This window comes from Hevea brasiliensis, chromosome 2 (genome assembly GCF_030052815.1).
Source record: "Hevea brasiliensis isolate MT/VB/25A 57/8 chromosome 2, ASM3005281v1, whole genome shotgun sequence".
Lineage (NCBI taxonomy): Eukaryota > Viridiplantae > Streptophyta > Magnoliopsida > Malpighiales > Euphorbiaceae > Hevea > Hevea brasiliensis.
The window spans coordinates 100,659,778-100,673,812 of record NC_079494.1 but is presented as its reverse complement, the minus strand read 5'-3'; the positions used below and the strand labels follow the sequence as shown (position 1 = coordinate 100,673,812).

At 28.6% G+C, this 14,035-nt stretch overlaps 2 long non-coding RNA genes across 2 annotated transcripts; both read right to left on the bottom strand.

Annotated features, from left to right (window-relative positions):
- Positions 1–2,121: 2,121 nt before the first annotated feature.
- Positions 2,122–4,050, bottom strand: LOC131170590 (uncharacterized). Its single transcript, XR_009141385.1, has 2 exons — positions 3,430–4,050; positions 2,122–3,272 (listed from the first exon to the last, which is right to left on the bottom strand). It is a non-coding gene; the product is annotated as an uncharacterized LOC131170590 (long non-coding RNA).
- A 5,482-nt stretch (positions 4,051–9,532) lies between these two features.
- Positions 9,533–11,667, bottom strand: LOC131173869 (uncharacterized). Its single transcript, XR_009144179.1, has 2 exons — positions 10,901–11,667; positions 9,533–9,894 (listed from the first exon to the last, which is right to left on the bottom strand). It is a non-coding gene; the product is annotated as an uncharacterized LOC131173869 (long non-coding RNA).
- Positions 11,668–14,035: the final 2,368 nt, after the last annotated feature.

Genomic DNA, 14,035 nt, shown 5'->3' with positions numbered 1-14,035 from the left:
CTAAAGTTTAGTTCATTTTTTAAGGCACTACAATTTACCAACGAAATGAAAATTGGTGGCTAAAATTAGCACTAAATTGTAGAGCTTTTTTTAATTGGCACTACATTTAGCAATGGAACAGATATTCAATGCTATTATTCATTGCTAAAATGTTTATTGGCGATGCATTTAGCAATGGATTGGTAATTCCATTGCTAAATTATGAAGGGAAAATGTTTGATGGATTGGTAATTCCATTGCTAAATTATGAAGGGAAAATGTTTGTCAATTTGTTTTTTTTAATTTCACTTTTTTTATTAGCAATAGATCTTGCAATCCGTTACTCAATTAGCAGCAAATTGTTAATTACATTGCTAAATTGTAATGAGAAAATTTTCACCAAATTTTCAAAAGCATGCTTTAAAAAAAAAAAAAGTTGGCAACAAATCTTAAAATTTGTTGCTAATTTAGCAACTATATTTTAATCCGTTTCCAATTTATGGGGAGAAAATGCTTGCCTTTTTTTCAATTAGAAATCCATTGTTAATTCGCGTTTACAAACTCCTGTTCATTTTCTTTCCTCACCTCTTTTACTTCTATTTTCTCTATTTTTTTCCATTCTTTGTTACATTTATTTTGCTTTTCATTAATATATATTTCTTTATTTTCTTTTTCTCTCATTTAACTCTTTCTTTTCTTCTCTCTCATTTTCTTATATTTTTCTCATCTATTTTCTTCTTCATTATCTTCTTTTTTCTCACATCATTTTCTTTTTTTTTTTTCACTATTTATTAATAAAATAGTAATTTATTTCATTAATAATGCGTTTACAATGTTTTTTATTAGTCATAAGATAGAAATTTTTGCACAAATATATTTTTTTGTTAGTATTTTATTTTTAATAGTAATTTTTATTAATAATTAATTTTTAGCAATTTTTTATTATAATATATTTATGGCAATTTTTTTTAGTAATTTTTCTTTCAAAAATTTTTATATTAATTTTTGTTAGCATTTTAATAGTAATAATTTTATTATAATTTATTTATGATATTATTTTAGTTATTAATTTTATTAGTAATTTGTTTTTATAATATTTTTATACTAATTTTTTGGTACTAACTTTTTATAAATAATTTATTGTTTTAATAATTTTTATTACAATTGTACTCTTAGTCAATTAAGAAAAATTTATTATTTGATTCATGAATTTTGACTGATATTAAACTTAGTCCTTATATTTTAGAAATTGAATGATTTGGTCTTTGGATTTGATAATTTTTGAAGTTATTAGATTTTTTTTTTTACTTATTAACTTTGTTCTTATTAAAATTTTTCTTCAATTCTTTTTATAGAATAGAAATAATTAATTTATTTGATAATAATTAATTTTAATTGAAGGGAAACATAATTGAGAGATTAAATTATTTAATTATTTTTTAAATAAATTTAAATTATTAAAATTTTTTAAACATTTTAACTTAATTATTTTTTTTGCAGTGCTAAAATTTTTAATGTTATAAATAATATAAAAGACTAAGGGTAGTTTTATTTGCTCATAGTCATTATATATATATATATATATATATATATATATATATATATATATATATATATATATATATATATATACCAATTTTTTTTAGTGAATATATAAGCATCTTTTAGATGAATAAAATTTTTAATTAAAACCATAAATTTCTATTAGATTGATATAAACATGAAAAATTAAAAAGTGAGTACTACAATAAATATTAAAATTAGTAGTAAAAATTTTACAGTAACATTAATTTTGTAACATATAAAATTAATATATAGTAGCAACATGAACAATTATTATTAATAGTACATAAAAAAATATGACAGTAATTTTTGTTATCATTCAAAATTTTTTACGGTAATAATTATTGTTACCAATAATTTTTTTATTTTTTATATTGATTGTAATCTTTTTGTAAAATATTTATAATTATAATTTTATAGCAGCAACATATAGTAACTTATATATTATTACCGTAAATTTATGTCGTAGCAAATTCTATATATTAATCATTATTGCTAAATCCAACTATTCTAATAGTGTGATTTGAATTTTATATATATATATCACATTATAAATTTAATATTTATTAATAAATCCAATTAACATTAAACTATGAATCAGCTTTCATTTCAAACAACTTAAACTAAAACAAATATACAGGTCTCTTGTTTCAAATCACTACATCCAAAGTACATGAAATGTATATATCGATTCCCGTTTTGTAAATGAACTTGATCTTTTGACAATAAGAACATCAATTTGTTGCTAATGACAGAGTAGTAGTTAAAATTTCTGCTGCCTCATTATGCAAATTATTTTCTGAACAAACTGAGATTTTATCAGCATCTCCAATAACCTATTTCAGCAAATTTTCTCATCAGCCCTAAGAATTAGTTTTGCTTCAAGAATTTCCTATCCTGTTGCCATGTCCCAGCTGGCCGGCAGTAGCTTTCCTCATTTCTCTTGAATCAGGAAAATTTTTTTTTTCATTCAAGAAATAAATGCAAGTGCTATAGAAACACACGTAAAGAGATGTTGATGTATCAAGCAAAGACTGATCTAGAACTCTTCTATATATTGTGTCTTGAATTCATGATGGACTGAGTTTAGACAAGAATTTTACATATATTTAAATATAATATCAAGCTTTACAAGTCAAGGTAATTAAACAGATGTGAAAACTCACTCTTAAAATCTTAATTAACATTGGAAAAAAGAGTTTGAGGCAACTAAGAAAAGTAATTTGAAGGAACATTTCTACCCATGAGGATTCTTTTGATCAAACTATTATGGGCATATTCTTATCTCAATATTAAGCCAAGTAAGTCTTATCTACTCTTGGATGTATGGTGGGTCCCGTCAAAAACATGATTAGCCGATAAAAATTATTATTTATTAAATTTTTATTAATTAGGCGTATATACACCCACCCAAATAAAATAATTTTCTTGTTAAGCCTATTCGAAGAAGTGTTCAATCTAGCTAGAAATTAAGTTCTAGAATTATATAGGGAATTTGGAGTGTTATTATCATTATTTTTTTGTCTAGCTTTATTACACATTCGCTTAATGAATAACTCCAATAATTTAGAGACAGCCCTTCTCCCACAAAGCAATTGCGGTGCCTCCTGCTTTTAGGAATCACTTTGATTCTAATATATCTAATAAGCATATGCATAGCATTAGAATCTTGTCAGATTCATTTCTTCTTGTGAAAAGCAAGAAAGCTATTTGGATTTCAACTTAGCCAACTGATCAAATACACAAAAAAAAGGTTTGAGTGAACTTACTGCATAAAACCACATGAATAAAATTGAATCAAAGAACTTCAATTGATTTCCCATTCGAGAGCCATATCATATGTAGATATACATGACAATAAATATATGGAACAAAAAAGGATCATACCCCATTGATGGCCTACCGATTTACCAAACAACTGCTGTCTTCGCTTAGCCTGCCTTTCATTTTACCATCATCAAGAATCATCCTTATGATCTGAACTAATTAAAACAGGGACAAGAATATAAAGCAAAGAAAAAAATCATGTGGATAATGAGAAACATAAATGAACACTTTTTTTTTTGTCATAATAAAAAAAAAGGTAAGCAAGAAATTAAAGAAGAAGAAAAAGAAAGGGTGAGAGGGGTTGTAGGCGATGACAGAAGCATAGAGAGCACAAAGGAGTGAGAAGCGCAGTCCATTAATTGCACATCATCATCTGTGCTCTCTATCTTCTGTCAACAATATCACCACCAGTGCTCTCCTCTCTCCCTGATATTCTATAGCTTTATTCTACCTACAGCTTCAGACTTTGATTAGAGTATCATGTAATTGAAAGTTAAAATTTTCTTTGAAATGAAAGAGAACATGAGTTTGGAAAGAGAGAGACACACACAGAAAGAAAGAGGGAGAAGTTAAGAGATGACTAATAATAGTCTCCCAGTAGTCTCTATTTATAGGAAGAAAAGGGTCCTTATTAAAAGACTGATAGGGGTAGATAATTGTTAGAGGGCACTTCTACACTGCCTGTCCCATGTACTCTCTTTGTAACCGCCTCTCACGAGATAAACTTTTATATGACACCCATTCGTAACCTCCTAACAAACCTAAAAGTACTTTACGTTAACCATGCACGCCATACAATATATATATATATATATATATATATATATATATATATATATATATATATATATATATATATATATATATTAAACTTAATTTATACTTCTAGAAATATGAATAGCTTAGAATATGAGATGGGTGGGTATAGATAAATGTGATGCTTAGATAAATGTGAAGCGCCAAGAAATATATGAGTATGATGCATGAATAAAGTATGATATATACGTTTCTAAGATACATGTTATGTAGATTATTTGATAGTTTTTATATATGTTATGTAGATTATTGCCTATCAAAAAAAAAAAAAAAAGACATGTTATGTAGATTATTTGAGAGTTTTTGTATACTCCATTTCCTTGTGATTCCTTATTTATCTTGAGTTATTCCTCTCCTTTCCAATAAAGTGATGCCAAATCCTAAATGTTTCTAACAAAGTGGTATAAGAGCATGAAGAGTATTGATAATGAGAGGTGATAGTGAAAAAAGTGGAGAGAAAATGGAAAACACTCTTTAAGAAATTATCTCCCTATTGAAAGTATTTCTCTAGGTTTGACAAAAGAAAGTGTTGAGAAGGATGTTTTGTTCGAAATCTCCAGGTTCATACAATCCATTGAGACATAGAAGATTACGCTAAAAGTTTTCTAAGAGAGAAGTCAAGAAGGTCTTCCAAGAACTAGTAAGGTTGTGAAGAAACCCTCAAATAAACTGAAAGACACTAAATGGTCAACTAACAACCAAGTGTTTGGAAATGGGAAGTGGAGTGCCAATTTAAGATGATACTCTGAATAGCTAAATTTGCCGCTAGTAAATTATTTATGAGTTTGAAGACACACTTGAAAGGCATGCACAATATGGATGCAAGGTTTATGAGAAGGATGTGGAAAATGAAGTTGCGCTATGTGTGATTGGACATTTGAAAAAGTATTTATCCCATTGTGGTCAAAGATGTTAATGAGTGAGAAATGGATGAATTGAAAAACGTCGTTTATGAAAACTTACAAACAGTTTGATGAAGCTGTTGACAATCTTAATGGATGGAATGAAAAGAATTGGAAGAACATAAAGAATCATGATTTATGGTGGAACAACACATTCATGACACAAGAAGAAAAAAAATATGAAAAGGCGTGAACTAAGTAATTATCATCAATAAGTGAAAAATATGAAAAGACAAATTAAGTTTGTGGGAGATATTAGAAAGTAAACTTAATTCATGTAAAAAACTGAATAGTCAATTATATAAGATAAGTAAGTATAAATAAGTTTACATGATGCGTAGATATATAAGTTTGGGTTAGAAATATATATAACTTTTTTTTTAAGTAGAGGGATCAACAGAGTGAAGACTCAAATATATGTTTATTGAGTGAGTAATATGCCTATAGCTAATTGATAAAGATTTTAATAAATTGCTTGAATGATGTATACTATATACACTAAAAAAAGAAAGTAGATTTGCAATGGTTTACGATGGATCTATGATATCGTTGCAAATTCAGAATAAAATCGCATGGAGCAATACTTTAGCAATGAAATTTTGAATCTATTGCTAAATTCGTTAATATTAGTAATGAAAACTTCCTCTGTTGCTAAAATTTATTTTTACTCGGCATTATAAAAATATTTAGATATAAAATTTGCAATAGAAGTAAAATTTTTTTGCTATTAGCAACGAAAGCATAAATTTGTTGCTAATTTTACATCAAACTAATAAAATTAATTGCTAAAGTATAGTTTCTTTTTTAAGAAACTACAATTTAGCAACGAAATGAAAATTTGTAGCTAAAATTAGTGCTAAATTGTAGAGCCTTTTTTAATTGGCACTACATTTAGCAACAGAACAAATATCCAATGCTATTATTCATTGCTAAAATGTTGAGTCATTTTTTATTGGCAATACATTTAGCAATGGACCGGCAATTCCATTGCTAAATTATGAAGGGAAAATGTTTGCCTTTTTTTTTTTTAAATTTCACTTTTTTTTTTTTAGCAATAGATCTTGGAATCCATTACTCAATTAGCAACAAATTGTTAATTACATTGCTAAATTGTAACAGGAAATTTTTCATCAAATTTTCAAAAGCATGCTTTTTAAAAAAAAAAAAAAAGGTTAGCAACGAATCTTAAAATTTGTTGCTAATTTAGCAACGATTTTTTAATCCGTTTCCAATTTATGGGGAGAAAATGCTTGCCTTTTTTTTTCAATTAGAAATCCATTGTAAAATCTATTGTTAATTCACATTTACAAACTCCTATTCATTTTCTTTCCTCACCTCTTTTTCTTTTATTTTCTCTCATTTTTTTCCTTTTTTTTTCATCTATTTTGCCTTTTATTAATATATATTTCTTTGTTTTCTTTTTCTCTCATTTAACTCTTTCTTCATTTAACTCTTTTTTCTCTTCTCTCTTATTTTCTTATGTTTTTCTCATATATTTTCTTCTTCATTATATATTTTTTTTCTCATCATATTCTTTTATTTTACTATTTAATAATAAAATTGTAATTTACTTTATTAATAATGTATTTACAATGGTCTTTTATTAGTCATAAGATAGAAATTTTTGCACAAATATATTTTTTTTAGTGATTTATTTTTAATATTAATTTTTATTAATAATTAATTTTTTAGCAATTTTTTTATAATATATTTGTGGCAATTGTTTTTAGTAATTTTTCTTTCAAAAATTTTTATATTAATTTTTGTTAGCATTTTAATGGTAATAATTTTATTATAATTTATTTATGATATTATTTTAGTTATTAATTTTATTAGTAATTTTTTATAATATTTTTATACTAATTTTTTGGTACTAACTTTTTATAAATAATTTATTATTTTAATAATTTTTATTTTAATTGTACTCTTATTTGTAACACCCCAAATTTTTAAATAATTATTTTGTGTTGATATTGATGAATTCATTAACATAATTGTTTAAGTAATCAGAATCAGCATTTTTCTTCCGTCTAGCTACCACAGTGATATCTAGTGGGTTTATGAGTAGATATTGATTTTATTTAGAATTTCAATATTATTATTATATATAAGGCATGCTCATACATTCACTTATAATTATATGTATATAGTTATTATAGGCACGCTTTGTGTTATACTATTATTTGATGAAATTGATGTAGGTGTCACCTTAGGGTAATTTGGAGCTGTGTGCGTGTGTCGATATGCGTGAGGTGTGGTATTGGATATGGGTAGGGCGGGCAGATCGGCCTGAGCTAGTCTCGCTTGAGGCACAATCCTTTTTCTAATAAGTCAGGGTGAGTACAGATTTGAGTTGATCTCGCTGACCCCTGCATTTGGATTATTAAGAGAAAGTCCAGCTTGAGTTAATCTTTCAAGAAGGTAATAGATTAAGAGAGTTGTATAGGAGATCAGCTCCCATATATATATATATATATTTGATTGATGTGACACATGGGTGTGTGAGTACTCCAAATTATTCTTTGTGCAGATATAGTTTGAACTTGATTAAATGTGTTAGTATATGCTGCATTTCATCCTTAAGAATACATTAGCCTAGATAGTTATAGAAATTGTATTTAAAATCAATATCTTACTTTATGAGTCGAACACTCACTCCTGTTTACCTTATTTTTTCCAGGTTATAGGAGGTTCTCTTTCTTTGTGATTAATCTGTTTCCTTCTTCGCAGGTCTACTAGCAGCAAATATCAGTATTTTACAGTTTGATTAAAAATCTAGACTTTGCATGTGCTAGGATATTATATTTAGCGTGGGACTATAAAAGATTATTTGTTTTGAAACTGTAAACCTAAATTTATGCATGTGTGGTTGAATGGAATGAATATATACCTTAGATGAGAGAGCTGAGCTCCCATTTGATATAAATGTTATGTTGAGGATTGTGAGGGTGAGCAGAACTCCCCAAATTTATATATTTTGTGATCACAAGTTGGGTGAACTAAATGTAACACCCTAGGCAAATCCCACATTGGCAAAACACGGGAGAGATGCTAGGTTTATAAGTTGGTGGTTCGTAACTCCTAGTGACGCGTTTTAAAACCGTGAGGGCTTCAGCCCAGAGCGGACAATATCACTAGTGGGCCGGGCCATTACACTAAAACTCCACGTTGGGTAGTTTAGTTTATGGTCAGACTTTGCCAGTTGATTTCTTGAAAATGAGCTCTAGATATGGGCTTTATGGTTAGGCTAAAATTAGTTAGGCTTACTACGGGCTTTGGGGGCCTTATGTTGACCCAAGTCCTAGTGCTGGTCCGGCCCATAATTTTAGGGTCGTGACAAAGTTGGTATCAGAGTTTAGGCTCTTGATTCATAGGAAAGTGTATACCTAGAGTTATCACATGCAGAGTATAGGATCCTGTTTCGTCTTCTTTTGTAAATCCTTGTTTTTAGACTTTGCATTATTCCTTTGGTAGTATAATAGTGCTTTAGTTTAGTGTCTCGATTTTTGTGGAGTACATGTTGATGTGAACTAAGGTTAGCAGACGTGTTGAAGTTTGCCATGGGAATACGTACTCCAAAAAGTTCTGTGTTTTTGTCAGTATGGGGTTAGGTGGCGTGCCTATCTAGCACAAATGCATGAATACATAAAGGTGAGTTACGACAGTATAGTTGTCCTAAATAGGGGTGAGGGTAACATTGCTGGCACTCGTCAGTGGATAATTCAGTCAGAGTAATTTTATGATATTAGTGAGTTTAAGAGAGATAAGAGATTGGGAAACCTAGAATGTTGGGACGTACTGTAGTAACTATACAATGTTCTCGATGTTTGTGCTATAAGTTGTAGATTACAGTACCAATAAGAGATTATTGTGTAGAGCTGCGTGCTTCTCCATGGTGCACCATGAAGAGGGGATTGCAGACAAACTTTGTTTTAGTACAGTTATGCCAGAACATAGTTCTATTTCTACAGAAGGCACAGAGTACAACTTAGCAGTAAAAATTTTATAGTAACATTAATTTTGTAACATATAAAATTAACATATAGCAGCAACATGAACAATTATTGTTAATAGTACATAAAAAAATATGGTAGTAATTTTTGTTATCATTCAAAATTTTTTATGATAATAATTATTGTTACCAGTAACCTTTTTATTTTTTATAGTGATTATAATTTTGTTGCAAAATATTTATAGTTACAATTTTATAGTAGCAACATATGGTAACTTACATGTTATTATCATAAACTTATGTCACATCAAATTTAATACATTTAGCGGTAAGAATCATTACTGCTAAATCTAACTATTCTAATAGTGTGATTTGAATTATATATATATATATATATATATATATATATATATATATATATATATATATATATATATATCACATTATAAATTATATGTCACATTATAAATTTAATATTTATTTATAAATGCAGTTAACAAACTATGAATCAACTTTCATTTCAAACAACTTAAACTAAAACAAATACACAGCTCTCTTATTTCAAATCACTACATCCAAAGTACATGAAATGTATATATCGATTCCCGTTTTGTAAATGAACTTGATCTTTTAACAATAAGAACATCAATTTGTTGCTGATGACAGAGTAGTAGTTAAAATTTATGCTGCCTCATTATGCAAATTATTTTCTGAGCAAACTGAGCATTTATCAGCACCTCCAATAAACTATTTCAGCAAATTTTCTCATCAGCCCTAAGAATTATTTTTGCTTCAAGAATTTTCCTATCCTGTCGCCATGTCCCAGCTGGCCGGCAGTAGCTTTCCTCATTTCTCCTGAATCAGGAAATTTTTTTTTTCCATTCAAGAAATAAATGCAAGTGCTATAGAAACACACGTAAAGAGATGTTGATGTATTAAGCAAAGACTTATCTAAAACTATTATATATATTGCGTCTTGAATTCATAATAGATCGAGTTTAAACGAGAACTTTACATATATTTAAATATAACATCAAGCTCTACAAATCAAAGTTAATTAAACGGATGTGAAATCACTCTTAAAATCTTGATTAACATTGAAAAAAAAAATTTGAGGCAACTAAGAAAAGTAATTTGAAGGAACATTTCGACTCATGAGGATTCTTTTGATCAAACTATTATGGGCATATTCTTATCTCAATATTAAGCCGAGTAAGTCTCATCTACTCTTGGACATATGGTGGGTCCTATCAAAAATCATGATTACATCTATACAAAATTATTATTTATTAAATTTTTATTAATTAGGCGTATATAAACCCAAGTACATACAATAATTTTCTTGTTAAGCCAATTCAAAGAAGTGTTCAATCTAGCTAGAAATTAAGTTCTAGAATTATATAGGGAATTTGGAGATTTATTATTATTATTATTATTATTATTATTATTATTATTATTATTATTATTATTATTATTATTTTGTCTAGCTTTATTACACATTCGCTTAATGAAAAAACTCCAATAATTTAGAGATAGCCCTTCTCCCACAAAGCAAGTGTGGTGCCTGCTGCTTTTCGGAATCACTTTGGTTCTAATATATCTAATAAGCATATGCATAGCATCAGAATTTTGTCAGATTTATTTCTTCTTGTAAAAAGAAAGAAAGCTATTTGGATTTCAACTTACCAAACTAATCAAATACACAATAAAAAAGGTTTGAGTAAAATTACTGCATAAAACCACATGAATAAAATTGAATCAAAGAACTGCAATTGATTTCCTATTGGAGAGCCATATCATCTGTAGATATACATGACAATAAATATATGGAACAAAAAGGATCACACCATTGATGGCCTACCAATTTACCAAGCAACTGCTGTCTTCGCTTAGCCTGCCTTTCATTTTGCAATCATCAAGAATCATCCTTATGATCTGAACTAATCAAAACAAGGACAAGAATATAAAGCAAAGAAAAAAATCATGTGGGTAATGAGAAACATAAATGAACACTTTTTTTTAATAATAATAGAAAAAAGGAAAGAAAGACATTAAAGAAGAAGAAAAAGAAAGGGTGAGACGGGTTGAAGGTGATGACAGAAGCATAGAGAGCACAAAGGAGTGAGATGCGCAGTCCATTAATTGCACGTCATCATCTGTGCTCTCTATCTTCTGTCAACAATATCACCACCAGTGCTCTCCTCTCTCCCTGATATTCTATGGCTTTATTCTACCTACAGCTTCGGACTTTGATTAGAGTATCATGTAAATGAAAGTTAAAATTTTCTTTGAAAGGCAAGAGAACTTGAGTTTGGAAAGAGAGAGACACATACAGAAAGAAAGAGGGAGAAGTTAAGAGATGACTAATAATAGTCTCCCAGTAGCCTCTATTTATAGGAAGAAAAGGGTATTATTAAAAAACTGATAAGGGTAGATAATTGTTAAAGGGCACTTCTACACTGCCTGTCCTATGTACTCTCTTTGTAACCGCCTCTCACGAGATAAAACTTTTATAGGACACGCATTCGTAACCTCCTAACAACCCTAAAAGTACTTTACGTTAAACATGCACACCATAATATATATATATATATATATATATATATATATATATATATATATATATATATATATATATATATATATATATTGTAAATTAAACTTAATTTATACATCTAGAAATATGAATAGTTTAGAATATGAGATGGGTGGGTATAGATAAATGTGATGCTTAGACAAATGTGAATCGCCCAGAAATATGAGTGTCACGCATGAATAAAGTATGATATACACCTTTCTAAGATATATGTTATGTAGATTATTTGAGAGTTTTTGTGTACTCCATTTCCTTGTGATTCCTTATTTATCTTGAGTTATTCCTCTCCTTTCCAATAAAGAGATGCCAAATCCGAAATGTTTCTAACAAAGTGGTATAAAAGCATAGAGAGTATTAATAATTAGAGGTGACAGTGAAAAAACAGGAGAGAAAATGGAAAACACTCTTTAAGAAAGTATCTCTCTGTTGAAAGTATTTCTCTAGGTTTGACAAAAGAAACATGTTGAGAAGGATGTCTTGTTTGAAATCTCCAGGTTCATACAATCCATGGAGACATAGAAGATTAGGCGAAAAGTTTTCTAAGAGAGAAGTCAAGGTCTTCCAAGAAAGGGTCAAATAACAACCAAGTGTTTGGAAATGGGAAGTGAAGTGCCAATTGGTATAGTTGTCCCATTTAAGATGATACTCTGAAAAGCTAAATTTGCCACTAGTAAATTATTTATCAGTTTGAAGACATTTGAAAGGCATACACAATATGGTTGCAAGGTTTATGAGAAGGATGTGGAAAATGAAGTTGCGTTATGTGTGATTAGACATTTGAAAATGTATTTGTCCCATTGTGATCAAAGATGTTAATGAGTGAGAAATTGATGAAGCAAAATATGAAATAGAAGAATTGAAAAACGTCATTTATGAACACTTACAAACAGTTTGATGAAGCTATTTACAATCTTAATGGATAGAATGAAAAGAATTGGAAGAACAAGAAGATAAAGAATCATGAGTTATGGTGGAACAACACATTCATGACACAAGAAGAAAAAAATATTTTTTACCGTTTTTGTGATTTTCCTATCAGGCGTGAACTAAGTAATTATCATCAATAACCGAAAAATATGAAAAGACAAATTAAGTTTGCAGGAGATATTAGGAAGTAAACTTAATTAATCTAAAAAACTGAATAGTTAATTATATAAGATAAGTGAGTATAAATAAGTTTACATGATTCGTAGATATACAAGTTCAAGTTAGTTAGAAATATATATAATTTTTTTTTTCAAGTAGAGGGATTGGCAGAGTGAAGACTTGAATATTTATCTATTAAGTAAGTAATATGCCTACAGCTACTTGACAAAGATTTTAATTAAAAAAAATGTTGCTTGAACGATGTATATTATATACACTACAAAAAGAAAGTAGATTTGCAATGGTTTACAATGGATCTATGATCTCGTTGCAAATTTAGAATAAAATTGCATGGAGCAATACTTTAGCAATGAAATTATGAATCTATTGCTAAATTCGTTAATATTAGTAATGGAAACTTCCTCTCTTGCTAAAATTCATTTTTACTCAGCATTATAAAAATATTTAAATATATTATTTGCAACAGAAGTAAAAATTCATTGCTATTAGTAACGAAAGCACAAATCCATTGCTAATTTCGCATCAGACTAATAAAACTGGTTGCTAAAGTGTAGTTCCTTTTTCAAGGCACTACAATTTAGCAACAAAATGAAAATTCGTAGCTAAAATTAGTGTTATATTGCAGAGCCTTTTTTTAATTAGCACTACATTTAGCAACGGAACAGATATCTGTCGCAAGGGTTTTGCGATCGCCAGACGATTCTCACCGAAGTGGAAAAAGTGAGGAGTCACCACTCTAATTTTGAGGGAAATTAAAGAAAACTATTTGTAAAAATTAAAATCCACTTTGAAAACTGAGATTCTAGGTTCGGGGTCCGTGTACGGGTGGGGAAGGTGTTAAGCACCCCACCTTGTCCCTCAACGAGGGTAAGCAGATTTAATATTATACTCTTTATAAATTGATAATTTAGGGGTTAGAATGATGATGTTAATCCTTTATACGGATAAAAGGAATGTTTGATATTTCACTATTTTGGGTTGCCCAAGAACACGAGTACATGAGATGACCCTTTAGTGAATAGGTGCTATGTAATGGATTTTTGTTAGGGGTTAATGTAATGCCTTCACCGTAGGTAGTCCGTACATTTTACTGTTTCGATGACTAATGTCTGTTCGGACAATTAGGATATCTGGAACTACACTTAAACTATAGTGAGGAGGCATAAATTAATGAAATAAATATTAAAAAAATATAGGAAAAATTTTGAGAAATAAAATAAAATTTAGAGAATTTATTAATTGGTATAAATAATAAAAATAACCCGATGAGCACCATGAAGGGCATTTTGGTCA